Consider the following 15678-nt stretch of genomic DNA (forward strand, 5'->3'; position numbering starts at 1 on the left):
TTTCTCTGTAATTGCATGTAAAATAACTTCCTTGTGTCCAAGACTCGGCTATTTGATGAGTTAACAAGACTGGCGTGAGTGCATCACAGAGTACCAAATCTAAGCTTCTGTTAAAACAAGTGAATTCCTAACCATTTTGTTTGCCAAGAAAATCTTCCCACAGTCTAATTAATGGAATGTTGTCTGTCTGAGTCTGCAGACAGCCTTAACAGAAAAGCATGAACCTTTCCATCCCATTCATCTCAGTGAAGTGCCAGCTTCACACTCCTTGGTTTCACTCGATGTGCCACTTCTTTATTGCTGAGTGTTTTAGCTGAAGGTTTGGAAGGGGCATGCTGGGACGTGCAGGGAAGGAAAAGCACAGGAAAGAAGAGCAATGATACAGAAAGGAAGAACGCATCAGCCGTCCTCTGCATGCGGGTGATGGATTGAGCCCCTCTGGTGACTGCAGAGCAAATGGGAGCTGGAGCTCTGGCCGGCTCACCCGTCGCAACCTCCCCCGAGGGCAGCCCCTTCACGTGTTGCGCTGCTGCCAAAGGTGGAAATCTTTCCCCAAAGCCAGCTGAGATTGTTCTTCCTGCAAAGCAGGCTGGCTGCCTCTTGTCCTTCTGCCTTGTCCCACTCCTTCTGCTGTAGTGATCCGAGCCATCATGGAGAATGGTGCGAGTGCATATGCGTAAGTATCCCGAGTGCTGTTAAGCGGAGATGTTGGCATTGGCACTGACACCCCAGCAGCTCCATGGAGGCTCTTCTTCTGTCTGCCCTGCATCCAGAGAGCACCAGTCTGCGTTTGGCCTTGTCTCCATCACAGTGGCTCCTTCCTTGCTCAGGTGCTTTTGCAGAAGACCTCCCCTTCCCCACTCTTCCCTGCTTTTCCCCTTGCCTTTTCCCAGTGGGTTTTCAATACAGTGCAGTCAGACGCTCTTCTCCATGTCACTTGGGTGGGACTCTCCATTTTTAGTTTCCATTTTTTTCTAAGCCCCTCTCATGGTCTATAGTCAGAATGAGAGAGAAATGGCCACTTTTGGGGGCTATGACTCCCGAAACATCTCTTCTCTAATGCTTCTGGTGCAAATACCATAGCTTTGTGTGCTCGAGCTTTGGGACCTTTGTTACAAATGCACGCAACGTTCCTCTTCACATAGAGGAAAATTCAAGGCTATGCTGCAAAATGTTTGGCTTTCTTCTTTTAAACCTAACAACAAAACCCCATGATTTTTTTCACCTCTCTCTCTGTGCTGTGGCTTTTTCACACCTCTCTGCTTAAGAGCCCCTTCAGATGCACTAAAAGGAGTCCCTGCTTCTTTGGAGAAGAGGTGGTTAAAAAGGCACAGGGCTGTGAAGTGGAGATGGGTCTACGGGAGCTGAGCAAGGCTGAGCCAAGCCAGAGGAAAAGGCAGCATCGGCTGAAGTCAAGGAGAGGTAAGGGCCTGGAGGGATAGGGGAGGGAGGGCTGCCAGAGCCTGTCCTTCATCGACTGAATAAACAACCCACATAGCAATAACAATAAATAATTTTATGAGGAGCTAGATAAGCTTTTAAGGGGAAAAATGGTAGGGGGTGTTACTGCAAATTGAGGAGGAAAGCAGCTGAGATGGGTTTCCCTGTTGCCGTCTGTCCTCTATTTGGCAGCAGCTCGTTTGTGAAAAAAGCAATCAAGAGTAGTTTATGATGCTAAGACATTTCAATGACTTGCACTCAGTGAAAATCATTGATGTTTCTGCTTTAGCTAGATTTTGCTGCTTGCAGTTGAAAGCATTTCACTGCCTGAAATCCTATTTTGTTAAACCTGGCAATGAGTAAATTCACAAGTTCCTTAAGAAAATCCTCTGGGCTTGAAAGGGGACGTGTTCATTACCCCTGCAATTAGCAGGAAAGCTCCACCTGGACAGGGCACTCAGTCCTTTCTGATTCCCCTCCTCACAGCTCCCTTAATCACCAGGTGCCATTCAGATTGTAGATTGCCATCGTTTAATGCATATTGTAGAAAACTCTGATTACGTGTCACTGTGAAACACTCCGAGAGCCGCGCCGTAAATATTTCCATCAACTTGTCTCTACCATCCCCAGGACTCTGCTTCCTGCAATACAGCTAATCCCTCAAAATGCAGTTTGGGTTTTGGTTTCTGTGGAGCTGACCCATATGCAAAGGAAACGTTACCTTGGGAACAAGGTTAAATGATAGGCTTACGGACCTACTCTCTTTTTTTCCCCTTTATTTTATGATGGAAATGTAAGATGTTGTGAATGGTTCATCGTAACATATGCCAGCAGAAGCATGCCAAAAATAACAATCTGAAGCAGCACACGGTATGTAACGCTTGCATACTTCTCCGAGAGTTAGAGATATCATTGAAACAACACATGTCAGATGCTATTACTGTCATATTGTTGGGGCCATCTGTTAGAGCCCCAGATCAAGACCTGCTGCTTTCCCTGGAACAGCAGCTCCACAAAGGACTGTGGCAAATTAAACTAAATCCACTCAGGCCTGGGGAGTTCATCTGAGGGTTTTGCTTGCTTTATTTCAAGATTTCATCAGGGATAAAACCAACAGTATATTTTGGATATTGCTCCAGGGGAAGTCTGGGGAAAAGCTTTTTAATTCTTGTTTGTTTGTTGTGGGTTTTTTTGAGGGACTAAATAGCCAGGTGCAAGATAAGGACTGAATTGTCAGGATAGGATATGTACATTTGCACCCACAGGTGTGCTTCTTGAGAAAACACGTTCATAAATAAAGTTCACACAAATGTGCACGTGCAATTATTTGCAGCTAATAAACAATAATTTGATAGCAACCTGCAGTTGTATATGACAACCGATTAATGCAGTTGGCTACACAGACACAAATTTTCAAAGCAAAGATGTTAGAAGTTGTGTATGGAATTTGGATGCCATATCCTCCTGGTGGTCTTCAAAATCTCAGCTAGAATACCTGTAAATCTGTTTATTATATATAAGATGAAATTCTATATAATTTTGAATCCGCAGGGAGTTTTGCTACTGACAGTAGTGGGCTGGATTTCACACATACGCTTACTGTATCGTTATAGCTACTCACACACATCTATACATATACATATAGATATGTGTTTTCAATAGTATTAACATAATGGCACAGCTTTTAGTTCTACTGCATTCATATAAGTTTACGTAACGGGCTTACATTATGTTTTACTGACGTGTTTCATAACAGTTTTAAACAACATCCTTACTGACACCAGAACACTGAAGAATTAACTGTATTGATGTGGAAGATGGGAAGTCTCTGTTAGAAAGACAGACGTGGTTCAAATGCCATGGCGTGGGAGTAGTTTTCAAATGTAGGTAAATGACATCATAGATCTGGAATATTTTTGCGGAGGTTTTGTTTTGCTGCACGTTGGTGAAAGACTTGGATCCGGCTCCTACCTATTCTGCACTTTCCAGTTAGTGGGGGATCTTGCACCACGAAAAGCCTCCAAAGGTTTGCTTCGACTCTGATGCAGAAAGAGCTTCTGCTTTGAAATCTCAGGCTGTGCTGCAGCACATAGATACTTTTTCTATGGACTCAGGATGCACATGTTCATCCTGAGAGCCTCCTTCTGCTCCCATAGGAATCTAGCACAAGGGGGTACGATAGCAGGAGAGACCTCCCCAGGGAGGGCACGGGAGAGAGTCCCAGGGAGGAGGAGGCTCAAAGCTGGTACTGAAATAGGGAGGGAGCAGCAGGGAGATCCCTGTTACTCTGCAGGGCAGGAGGGAGATGTGTGGGGAAGAGAGAGGACTGCTGGCAGCACCTTGTCGTCTGCCTGCTGGCTGGTTCTGTGTTTTACCCAATGATGGTTTCATGTAAAATCTGTGGATGGTCCTTAGAGCTGGGGTAGGATCCAGGTCCCCATTTCCAGGAGAGCACTCTCACTGGCAGGAGAGTGACTTGAAGTTTATTAACTGTGCCTCAGGGCCTGGGGAGGGAGCTTTTGCTTGTGGAGGTCAGACTCTGGGGAGAGAACGGTAACTTTATGCTCACAGCAATTTTAAAATCTACTGCTGTTCTTTCCTTTGGGTCTCTTGCAGAAAACTGGTGTCAGAAAGATGCTGCTGCAGCTGTTGCTGGCGAGGAGGAATGATCCCAACTGCAGCACCCTCTATACACATACCACTGTCTGGGGATACTAGCAGTACAAACTGATTATGCAGTGCAAAAGTATCTAACAACCTTCTATTTATTTCCTTTGCAGGAGAAATTCCCCAGGTAGGTCTTTGTCATTCCTCCCAGCCATTTTTACTTATTGCAGTGTTCAATGGGAAGTGTTTGAAATACATTATTGGAAGCCTTGTTTAATTGAAATGCATTGTGTCCAAACTAATTTGGAAGAGCCAAGACTGATTTTATGACACACTGGGAAACTTTTGGGTCCTTGGAGGAGGGAAGCAAGGTGGAACTGAAAGACGGTATGGCGGTTTTGGGGCCAGGCAAAGGGCATGCTGTCAAACCACAGGTAGTGTGGAGTTATTTGTCACCCTTGAGAAGAGCTAGCCTAAAAGAGAAGCTTCCATAATATGAAATAACCTCCCCTCCCCTCCCTCTCTGGGTTTGATCTCAGTGTTATTTGGGGTAGAAGCATTTTTCTGATTTTGAAATTTCTGCCAAATGACAAGCTCCCAGGACAGGGCATTTCAGCTCGGTGAGACTGATGTTCTTGTCACTTTTACTGCCACCTCCAGCACGAACGGGCAGCGATGCCAATTTCCCCGAGCAGCTGCTGGCACCTGCCACCAAATGGGGCTCTGGGGGGATCCACCAGCAGACTGGTGAGGGGCCACACAGCTTGCAGCATCACCAGCCTGGGGCAGGTGTGCCAGCAGCCAGGACGACCAATCTCAGAGGGCTGTATTGGATTGAGCAAAAGCTTGAGATGCATTGACTGGCACATTTCAGGTTGCACAGGGCGGTATTTTTTGACTAATCTTTATTTTGACAGCACGTTCAAACAATTCTGAAGCCCCTCTCCAGAATTCCCACAATCTAAGTGCTCACGTTCCCTCTTTCATGCACTTCAGATAGGCTCTCCAATTTCATTTAATATCCAGCCTGCATGTGACCAGAAAAGCTCTTGAAAATAGGTCCACTTTTAAGGTCATGGAGAAAGAACAGTCAATACTTTAACGATCTGACCAGCACTGAGGCAATTCCTATATATTTCATAGTAAGTGGTAATAGAAAACTTTCATAAAGAAACCCCTAAACCATCCCAAAATGTGCTTTCCATGAATGAATTCAAACACAAAAACTGCCTGCCTGTGGTCTGCAGGAGTTCAAACCCAAGATGTGTCAACATGAGTGCCGTGTCCAATCTCAGTCATAATGACACAGGGAGAGACTATTGCTAGTCCCACTGACAGGCACTAAGTAATTCCTTGCTGGAAGAGGTTTGTTCAGTCCCAGCAGGGAAAGAGGCAGCCCCACTGCAGAGGCTATCCAATTATGTGGATTTTTCAGGAAACGCTGTAAAAACATTTTCCTTCGTGAGCCTTTGCTTGAGCTATGTATCTCTAGTGATACAATATTTTTGTTCTGCGTGGCTTTTTGCAGTATTTAACAATGATGTGGCAGGTTTCAAAAAACTGGTGATTGAAAGATTAAAATGCGTAGTGTAGAAGGTGGCAGAAGGATGATTTGTTTGTTTGTTTGCTGTTTTCTTGCTCGATTTTCCTTAGGTTAGAAGCGGGCAGAAGAATTCAACTAAACCAAAATGCATTTTTTCAATGGTGAGGAATATAGGCTTCCTTGTTTACACTGGGAATATTCTTTAATGAAGACAGCCCTTGAAGTAATAGTATATATGGGGGAGGCTGGGGCTGCAGCTATTTCTCCTAAGGGAATTGTGAATTAATATGTGTTCCTCTCTTTCCCTCTCATTTCCTTCGGTTGGTAGTAAATAGTATATCCATACTGTAGCTTCAGTCCATGTGGTTTAATATCCTAGACTGATTCCCCCTCAGGACGTAGCGGAAGTGGGGAGAAGGAGTATATTTAAAAAAGGAGATGGTTTGTCAAGAATTAAAGAGCATTTTGGTCAAAATAAGACCCCTGAAACGCAATAGATGCAATAGAGAGGATTTCAAATATGTTGTCTAGCAATTCTGCGCTGCTTTTGCTGCACCCTATGGTTTCTGGATTCAGAGGCAGAAAAAATACAGTCTGCCTTACCGAGCCATGGTGTTGTAAGAAATGAAGAGTGCCAAATATCCTGTGTCTGCTAATGGCTGGCAGTGGGTCCTCGGGGAGAGGGTAAGAGAAACCGGGCAAGCCTCGAGGGAGCCTTGCCAGCACCTGGCGCTGGTGGCCCAGCTCCCGGGGGCTCTGCCTCCGCGGCGGGGAGCATCTCTCCTGCCCGGGGAGCTGCTGTGGCAGCGCACACCTGCCTTTTGGGGCTGCTGACCCTCACCACCCCCCCTTTCCTCTGTCAAGGCGGGGACCCTACCCAGGAGCTTTTTGTGCCTTCAGAAACGTGCCACTGTGCTTCCCCCTTGAAGGGCAGCACTGACAGAGGAGGCAGAAACTGAGCCCCTTTTTTGGCCTGAATTCTACCCGCTTTAGTTCAGAAGAAGTTGGCGCCTTCTGCTGTGCCAAATTCCTGTTCCTAGAAAGCACACGGTCACAGAGCCATTTAATAGACTTCTCACATTGCTGGGGGGAAGCCATTTATTTGTTTTATCTGCTTTTTCCCCTGGGGAAGTAGTCCAAAGCCTGAAGTGGCATCAGGAAAAGCTAGGGGAACACTGACAGTTCTTGTTTTGCAAATTGTCAAATGAACCCATTTCCCACCATTGCTGGTAATGTCTTTCATTATGCCTTTAATGAAATTGTATTGACATATTTATGGCCTAATAAAATAAAAAAAAAGATACCCTGGAAAAGCAGTTTTCAGGAGCTGAAATATTTTAATAATGGTTTTGTAAATGATTTTGATTTTTTTTTTTTTAACTTTGACAAAAGGAACTGTGGATAATTCAAAACCACTAATGAAATGGTCTCTGGACTGTGCCATTTAAATCCCCTAAGATGTATTTTCTGCTGCCTCTCCTTTAAATTTGATGCCCTTCATTTTTAACATCTATGGGGAGCTGGCTACAATGTGTTGTATCTTCTTCCCACATAGCCCATTTATCTGCTATTCTATTTTCCTACTCTCTTCTCACTGGGAAAACAGCACTTTGACATACCATTTTATGATTTATACTTTAAAATACCCACCTGATCCAGTTTTATTATGTCCTCAGTTGTTGAATCCAGAGTGAGTTAAAGTAGGGACTTTAGCATCTGTTTTGAAATTGTTAGGGATGAGCCAGAAAATTTTGTAATGATTCTGATGAGCATCTGTCCGTTTTTTCGTGGGGCAGTGGTGAGAGCTTCCAGATAGACTGTCATGTCTGGTGGATCTGGATCTGGACATTTCCTAAACCTGGGACCCAATCTGTTAATTGTGCTCATTTGCTTGAGTGCGGTTCTGGGTTTAGTAGTAGATGACGTGTAATTTTTTTTCATAGTTTTTTCTTTTGTAAACTCATAGAATGAGCCTGACTGAGAGCTATGTCTTTTCACTTCACTTGTATGAGTCGGGCAATTGCTGTATCCAGCTCAATTAACATCTGAATTTGCTTTGATGAAAAAAAGGCTATTGGTTCTATCCCAGAGGTCACAGCAGACTAAGAAAATAAAGGTCATGTTGTATCTTGAATTCAGAATGTACAGATGTTATATGAAGATAAAATCTGAAACCCAGAAGGGAAAGGAAGACATATTTGCAGCTATGCTATGTATATGTAAATGGTAACAGATGATTTACTGCTGGAAGAGTGTGGTATCCCTTTTTTCTTTTAACAAAACAATGTCATAAAAATAGGCAAACAAGAAAAAAACCAAAATGGACCAATGAATTACAACACATACTCAATCACTCTTAAATATGAGACTGAGGGAATATATGCTAGTTTCTTAGGATATGGCCAGTAAATATATAGACCCTTAGTGGCAAATCTGGCATCTCAGAACATTAGTTCCTATATCACAGATGAAAATAAGGATATAAACATCAAAAATAAAGAAGAGAAACAATACATATACCCATGAGATCTCTGTATAATCCAAATCAGTTGTCTGCAAGAGAGTTAAAAAATACTTTATGCATTCAGGGAATACAGCTTTCCATCACAGAAATAAAATAGATATATCTATAATGTATCAGCGCTGGTCTCATATTTCCTTTCTTTGGGGTTTACTCTGATTTGATTTCGTAGTGGCTGTGCTTTTCCCTTTGAAATTCACCATCCTTAGCTCAGATGTAGGGACGAGGAACATTTCAGAGGCAGAAACCTTGGCACAATTTTTGCCCATGTTGTAATTTCATCCTGTTTCACATTTTCAGTCCCCTTCTCCGCCTGCTGTGACTTCTGGCGGGAGCTTGGGCTGAGTAACTGCAGAGTTCATAGTGTTTGAGACACGGCGAGTGCAGAGCTAATACATCATTTCATCCTCCGCGGGGTGGGGGGAGACACGTCGTCGAGGAGTACAAGGAGTTTGGCCCAGTTTTTCAGCGAAGACGTGCGTGATACCTTTCAAAGTTTTATGAAGGAGTCGCCTTTTAAAGCCATTTGTCTAGAAATCAAAGTGTGGCGCTCTCAGACATATTTACCTACCTCCTGTTTGTATTTATTATTGGCTAACTTCAGGAGGGTGGCCGCAATGGCTTATGTACTTAGATAAGAGCCACATTTAGATATGGGCAGCTTTTCTTTTCATTTCATTTGATCTTCTGAGAAGCAGTCCCTCTGTGCGCTGATGCCTTTGGTAGGACTGCAGACGGAGAGCTGGGTCACCTGTAACCTCATCCGTGATCTCACTGCTGCAGACAGACAAGCAGTGCACAGAGTTTTACCTGAGAATTAAGGCTGCCCAAATACATTTCTTGACAAAACCACAAAAGTGCAAAGAAATCCTAAATTGAGGCAGCATTCAGGGCTCTTGCTAGAGGCCCCTCCAAACATTAGCCAAGTGCTGCTGCAGCTCAGTTATACCATCACACCAATGACCTTCTCAGCACACTCGCCTTCAGTGCAGCAATGCTGTCACTGTGTGTAGTCAAGAAAGAAGAATGATGTTGTAATGCACAGATTTAAAACTTACAGTATTTGACTAGACACTGATGCATTGAATCTTAAAATCATAAATTTTACCATAAAAGAAGAAAACCAAATCAAGCTGATAATTTCTGCATATCGTACTTTACCTAAAACTCACGCTTCTAATATGTTTTATTAAAATATATCATGGTTTTTAGAGCAATGGATGATTCACTGTTAACTGAAACCACATGCAAACTCATACTGAAGCCTACCCGTTCCCTGTTTCTTGTTTATATTCATAATATAAACTTAAGTGACTGTAGTCTCCAGGTGTCAGTGTGGGTTGTTCTGTTCAGTCTCACAAACAGAGAACAGAAGCTCAGACAAAGTGAGCGAGTTCCCTAAGGTCACATGTGGTGTCTGCCATAGGAACAGGAGCTGCGCTGAACTTCTCCGGTAGATCATTAAATGCAAGGCTGTCCTGCCGTGTCTTTGCCAGAACAGGGTAACAACCAACCAGAATATGAGAATGTTTGTGGTTTAGCGTTTTGTCTGTGTTTGAAGACTGGTTTATGACAAGATAATCCAATGTGCTTATGGAAACGATTCATGATTTTCATAGGATCATAAGAGCATTGGAGCAGACTTACAGTCCTGTGTCTTGTCTTCTGTGCCTCAAAAGCAGGTGAAGCAATTCTGCAGCAAACAGGTGTAGGACTTGTCTCCCTCATGATATCTCATCCGAGTCTCAAACGGAGACCTGCATAACCTTAAGGCAACACTTACATACTCATAGAAGGATATGTTTTGAACTGTGATACATGCTTAGCCTCAATTACAGGTTGAGGTGCTGAATTTCTCTGGTCTTTATTTTATAAAATGTCTTCTGGTTCTTGTGACACGGAAATACATAAAACATAGAACAGAACACAAATATAATTTAGCAGCATGGATTAGAAGCCCATACAAACTGGAAGCAAGTCAGTCAGTTGTCACCTCTAAAAGGTATGGAATTGATTTGTTTGTCTGAATGGTATAAATGTTCTTAGAGGTATTCTAAGGATTTTAAATGATGGACTCATAAACTAACAGACTTGGTAATGTATGTGCACAAAAATTTACTCAGTGTGTAGTGTATTTCTCAGTAATTTGTAAAGGTTGCTCTATGTCCTTCTCAGAAAATACAGTGGTTTAAACTTAGCTGTTAGTTAAAATTTTAGTGCAAATTTAGAACTGATCTATTCTGATGTCTACTAAATTCTGTATTGTTTATTACTTTGTCTAACTAATTAGTGACCTGATTGTACTCCTGATCCATTTTAGTGGTGAGACCAATGATGTCTTCTTGTTATTGATGTCTTAAATGTGTCTCAGGCTATATCAAAGGGCGGTACACTTTTCATTTCATATGGAGCTTCAGTGATAACACTCTGCAGGTTTTCACAGGATTGATCATCATGTTGGAGAAAAAAGTATCTTTTTCTTGCATGCTGTTTAGTTTGGAAAGTTGATAATACAGAAGAAAAATGAAGATTTATTTTCTTGCACTGAAGTAAATAGCAACCATTTGATGAATCATTGCAGAATGTGTAGTAATTCAATTTCACTCTTCAGTCAGTTTGTTTTAAATAAAAATCTTGCACAGTTCCTTACCAGTGTTTCCTATGTAGCTTTGGCTTTTGTAGGGGATACTGGAGAGTCAGCAACAGAGGCTTGTTTGTTCTTTTGATACATAAAAGAGGAATTGTACTGCAACACAGTTTAGGAAAGAAAGGTAACAGTGCAAGGAAGCTCAATTTGAAGCCATGCCTGGCTGTATAAACTTCACCTTTATTCTTCATTATCCACCGTAGAAGGTGAAGTGCCTTTGTGTTTGTTAAATCATTGGCCTCGGTCTTACAATTGCCATTCAGGGTCTGCAGCCATGACATTGCAGCTGTCTGTGAAGCTGAATTCAAATCACCCTTACTCTGGCTCGGAAGGCAAATGAAGGGCTTGGGTCAACTGATGGCAATATGTGGAACAAGAATTTAACTGGTTGCCTGAGGGTGAAGGGTTTTGTATTTGCTTATCGATCCCCTGAGCCCCCCAGGCTGGGCCACATCTCCTGGTGAAAGCCAAACTTTGCTATGGATCTGAATTGATCTAGCTAATGGAGCTAGACCTCACCACCTCTGACCTCTCCTGGTCCTCCCTGTCAGACAGGACTGGGCATTCTCCTCCGAACTGCACCCGGGGTTGCCTTTGCTGAAACCCGTGAGCCAATGCTTATTGCATAGCTCCTTTTAAGTATCCCCGCTTTAGAGCCCTCATCTTACATTTCCAGCCCTAACATTACAAGTGTGAATTCTCAAATAACAAACAGAAGTTTTCTCTCCGTGTAGACTTAGTAAATGGCATCTGCAAATACTTTCTTCTCTCCTCTGTGAGTCTAGAATAATACTGTAGCGTGTACAGGTAGGCTCAGGGCAGGAATCACCAAAAGTTCCTACTCAAATTAGGAGCTCTCTCCTGTGTTGTTTGTTGTTTTAGTGGAACCTGTAGTTTCTTCTAAAGGAATGCCTGCACCTCACGACTCTTCTCAAAAATCTCCCTGAGATTTTCTATGGGATAAGTTGTCTCTAAAATATCTTCACAAGTACAGTTGGTAGAGTATTTCAGGTATGTTCCTGCAGAGACTGTAGAACCATTCCAGGAAAGGGGTCGCCTGGATCTGCTGTCTAATAACTCTTCATCTGTCATAGAACTTAGCATACTAGGAGAGGATGAATAAATTGCTCTCAGTCACCTACCAGTAGAAATTTCTCTTCACAGCTTCACTTTAAAAAGAAAGCAGTTCCCCTAAAATGTTAAATTGATGTTCCAGCTGAGAAAAATAACAGTAACTTTTGAAAGAGAATTTGATTTTTATACTCTTCTGGTTTAATAGCCAGCAGCCTTAGGTATCTGCAAATATATCCTGAATACATAATCAGCCTATGCTGAAACCAGCACAAGTTTCACGTATCTCTTGTAAATACAGCTCCTAAGAAGGGTACTTGCACTACAGCAATACACAGAAATCACCACACGAACTTATGAAGTGCTCCGAAAACGTGCCTTTAAAGGGTAGTGCTTTCAAGTAAATGACATTCTCCAGTTTTGTAATCTGTCATGTGGATAAATGCCTCATTTACCAATCGGGAGGGGACCACAAAGCTTCGTTGTTGTAAAAGTTTGATTTTCCAATTCTTGGGACTGGAAAATAAAATACAGATTTGTCCTAGCCTTGTGGCAGAATTGACAAATCATTAATTCCATTGATTCTCACAGCAGTGATATTTATCAAACTGAAATCCATTTGTATTAGCAAAAAAGGTTACACGCCATGGCATGGAAAGCCCTCTTCTTGTGCTCTTGCTTTTATACTGTGATCTTTTTTTCTTTAAAGCACTGGTTTGTCCCTGGAGAGGTAGATTATGAACCCTCCTGCTTCTTCTCGCCCATTGAATGCAATGCACTTTATGTCAAAATTGCAAATGCACCAGGTGCTGTGGAACGAAAACATTTGCCAGTCTTCAGATGGATTTGCGAGGAGCAAAGACCTGCGTGCAGCCGGCCAACCTGCTGCACCTCTCCCCCCCGCAGCCTGCAAACGTCACTGATGCAAAGGCCTTTTGCAGGGTGTCAGTCGAGGAGCACATTTCCTTGATTTCACGAATAAAACACTGTGATTCCTGCTTGGGTGGGCTTGCCCCCCACCCAGCAGGTTTTTGACCCTGGCTGGTGTAAATCAGCAGAGCTGCAGCTGGAGCAGTAGTGGCTTACGCCGCTGGCGATGCCGGTGGCGAGTGCTCTGCTGCTGCGGGGAAGCGCTGCGCTTCCACGGGAGCTCAGCCTCTGAACGCCGCACGAGAAGAGGGGGTTAAGGGAGATCCTGATTAAAGTTCCATTTACTGACGCTCTTCACCAATTTATATCCAAGTGCTACTTTGCTAATTAATGACTGCTCATGAAATGCCATGTGTCAGCAATGAATCACTTACTTTTGTTGCACTTCAGTAGTGTATGGCTAATGAGCAAGGACAACTCATATAATTAAAGCCTAAAATAGCCCTGTCGGTAGGACACAACCAAGTGTTTGTATCTTGCTGTAGTGGGTGCACCAGACTATATCACTTTCCTGTCTTTGCCTTTGCTAGTTTTACAAGAAAAAGATGGAGGGCTGAAAAAATGTGGGGCAGTAAACATTTTTTTTGACTGTAGTAGGAGGAGGAATTGAATTGTATTTTAAAAGAACTAAAATCCTGCCAGTTACCTGTATCTGGATTAACCGTAAAATAAGACTGTCTTAATTATTGCCTCTAATGGGCCTCATCAAGCTCAAAAATAATTAAAAAATAAATAATAAGGAGAAAAAAACCTGGATGAAAGGGGGCAGTTTAGTGCAAAGTTACAGTAAAATCAGTAGTTTGGTGCTCCACAGCTGCAGGTAGCTATGAAAACTGAGAGAGAGAGTCAAGCCCTCTGTGACTGTACATAGGCAGCTGTTCATACTTTAAGCAACATCTTGAAAAATCTGCAACTGGACCAGTAAACCAGTAAATAGCATTTCTCCTGCTTGACCTGGTCAGTGCTAGCACAGCTGGGATCTCATATTTTCATTCATGAGAGGTGAGACCAAGTCTTTGAAGAGCATTTAGTCCGTCCATGCACCCTGCACCCCTTTCCCCCCAGTGTTATACATTGCAGTCTGAACCACTGAGGTAGTCCACTAGTTTTCCTCACAGGAGGGAAGAAAAATCATATTTCGGAGAGAGTAAGTACCCCATTATTAGCCAAAGTACCCCATATTAGTAGTGACATGCACAAATGACATAAGGCAAACTGTTTCCCGGATTCGGCAGTAGGAAAACTGAATCCCATCTCCTCTGCCAAGGGATAAATCTGTCTCTTGTGGACCCGCTTATTCTGATGAGCATCAGGAGGGAAAGGGAGGAACCTATGCAGTCTATATTGAAAAGAGAAGACAAAAAAGAAAGACATTATGGAAGGGATGGGCAGAAGAATGGACTTTTTATTTTAGTGTTTTGGATACAAAATATTTCAATGTTTAGGAGTTTAAGTTTGTAATGAAAAACAGTTTTATGAAAATATTGGCACAGCCTCTAACATCTCCCTCCCACTCCCTTTTACACAAACCTATTCGGAAACTCAAGTTTCTGTTAAGGAACAAAAAGCTTGACCAAAAGTTATGGCCGCTCCTGCCGGCGAAAGCAAGAGGTTACTTTTCCAGGAAAAGAGCAATAAGGGTGAACATCCATTTTCCTTGGAACAGGTTCTGAATACTTTCTCAGTGTGAGCAGACCCTATCTTGCTGCTCAGCAGTAAGAACAGCAACAGCTCTCCCATTATTGCTAGCACGACAGATCTAGGTTTGTCCTTGTTATTGTCTGTAGCAAGCACTGGGTAGACCCTTTGTATTGGCCTCATATGGAGGCTTAAAAAAATCCCGTGAAATGAGGATCTTTTCTGAAATGACTTCTACAAATTCTCAGAAACCTTTGTGAGTGCCTGACAAAAGCCCTCACTCTGGTGTATAAAGCGCAGTGGGATTGCCAGCTGTGTGTTTTCACAGGCTTGTTTAGGAAAAACGCTCAACTCAGGTTGAGTAGGGAAGACCTGAATCTCCTTATTCTTGAAAAAACTGCAGCCCTGCCCACCTGGCCTTGCTTGAATGTTAAGCTACGAAGACACATGTGCTGCCTGGATCTTGTCCCCTTCGCAGTCCCCCCTGTGATGTCCAATGACATCCTGACACTGGACAGTTCCCCAGTGATAAATTGGGGACCATTTCCTCTTGTCAACATCTGCTCTTCCATGTTTGTTTAGCTCTTTGGATGCTGTTTGTTTGCATCGACAAGACTACAGATAACCACCCTCCCTCTGAGCGGTGAGATTGTGAGAGAAGACCTTGGATGGAATTAATTTAGATATTTTTGGTCTCTTGACGTCCCTGTTGGGTAAGTCAAGGTTCTGTATAACTGCAGAGCGGAGGCAGGGATAAGAGTATGAGACTGTCAGAGCATCTGCAAAATGGGCACTTCATGTTTTTAAAAAACATGCACTGTTGTGGAACAGAAGCGTAATATATGCCATTAACATTAGTGTCATTGAGCAGCCTCTAAATTGCAGATTGGTGGGAAAAAATTGATATGAAAATGTAAACAAGAGAAAATGAAAACTGTAATAAGCTCTCTGCATAAGAAGGGTAATCTACAATTAAATATAAAGGCTAAACTGAAACAATGTGAAGGATGAGACATATTTCCTATTTTAAAGCTAAGACTGATGCTCTGTCTCTAACCCCCAAAGCTGTGACAAAAACTTAATGGTGTGAAGCAGAGACACCATGTCAGACTTCACTCTGCATTCCTGGCTCTGGATGATTTATCACTTGCAGCCATTCTGTTTGCTATTAATTAAGTACAAGTTATTTTAGTAAGTTAGCTTGGCTGTGCTGCATCCCCTTTTGAGCTTAGTTGAAAGTGAAAACAAAAGGCCTCTATCGCAGCTGCTGCAAATTCAGGT

The 15678-nt window shown here is 42.8% G+C and overlaps 1 long non-coding RNA gene across 1 annotated transcript; it reads left to right on the plus strand.

Annotated features, from left to right (window-relative positions):
* The first annotated feature begins 1193 nt into the window (after positions 1–1193).
* On the plus strand, positions 1194–15110 carry LOC142404623 (uncharacterized). Its single transcript, XR_012773914.1, has 4 exons — positions 1194–1422; positions 3197–3323; positions 4057–4234; positions 14980–15110. It is a non-coding gene; the product is annotated as an uncharacterized LOC142404623 (long non-coding RNA).
* The last annotated feature ends 568 nt before the right edge of the window (positions 15111–15678 follow it).

Source organism: Mycteria americana, chromosome 1, assembly GCF_035582795.1.
Source record: "Mycteria americana isolate JAX WOST 10 ecotype Jacksonville Zoo and Gardens chromosome 1, USCA_MyAme_1.0, whole genome shotgun sequence".
Lineage (NCBI taxonomy): Eukaryota > Metazoa > Chordata > Aves > Ciconiiformes > Ciconiidae > Mycteria > Mycteria americana.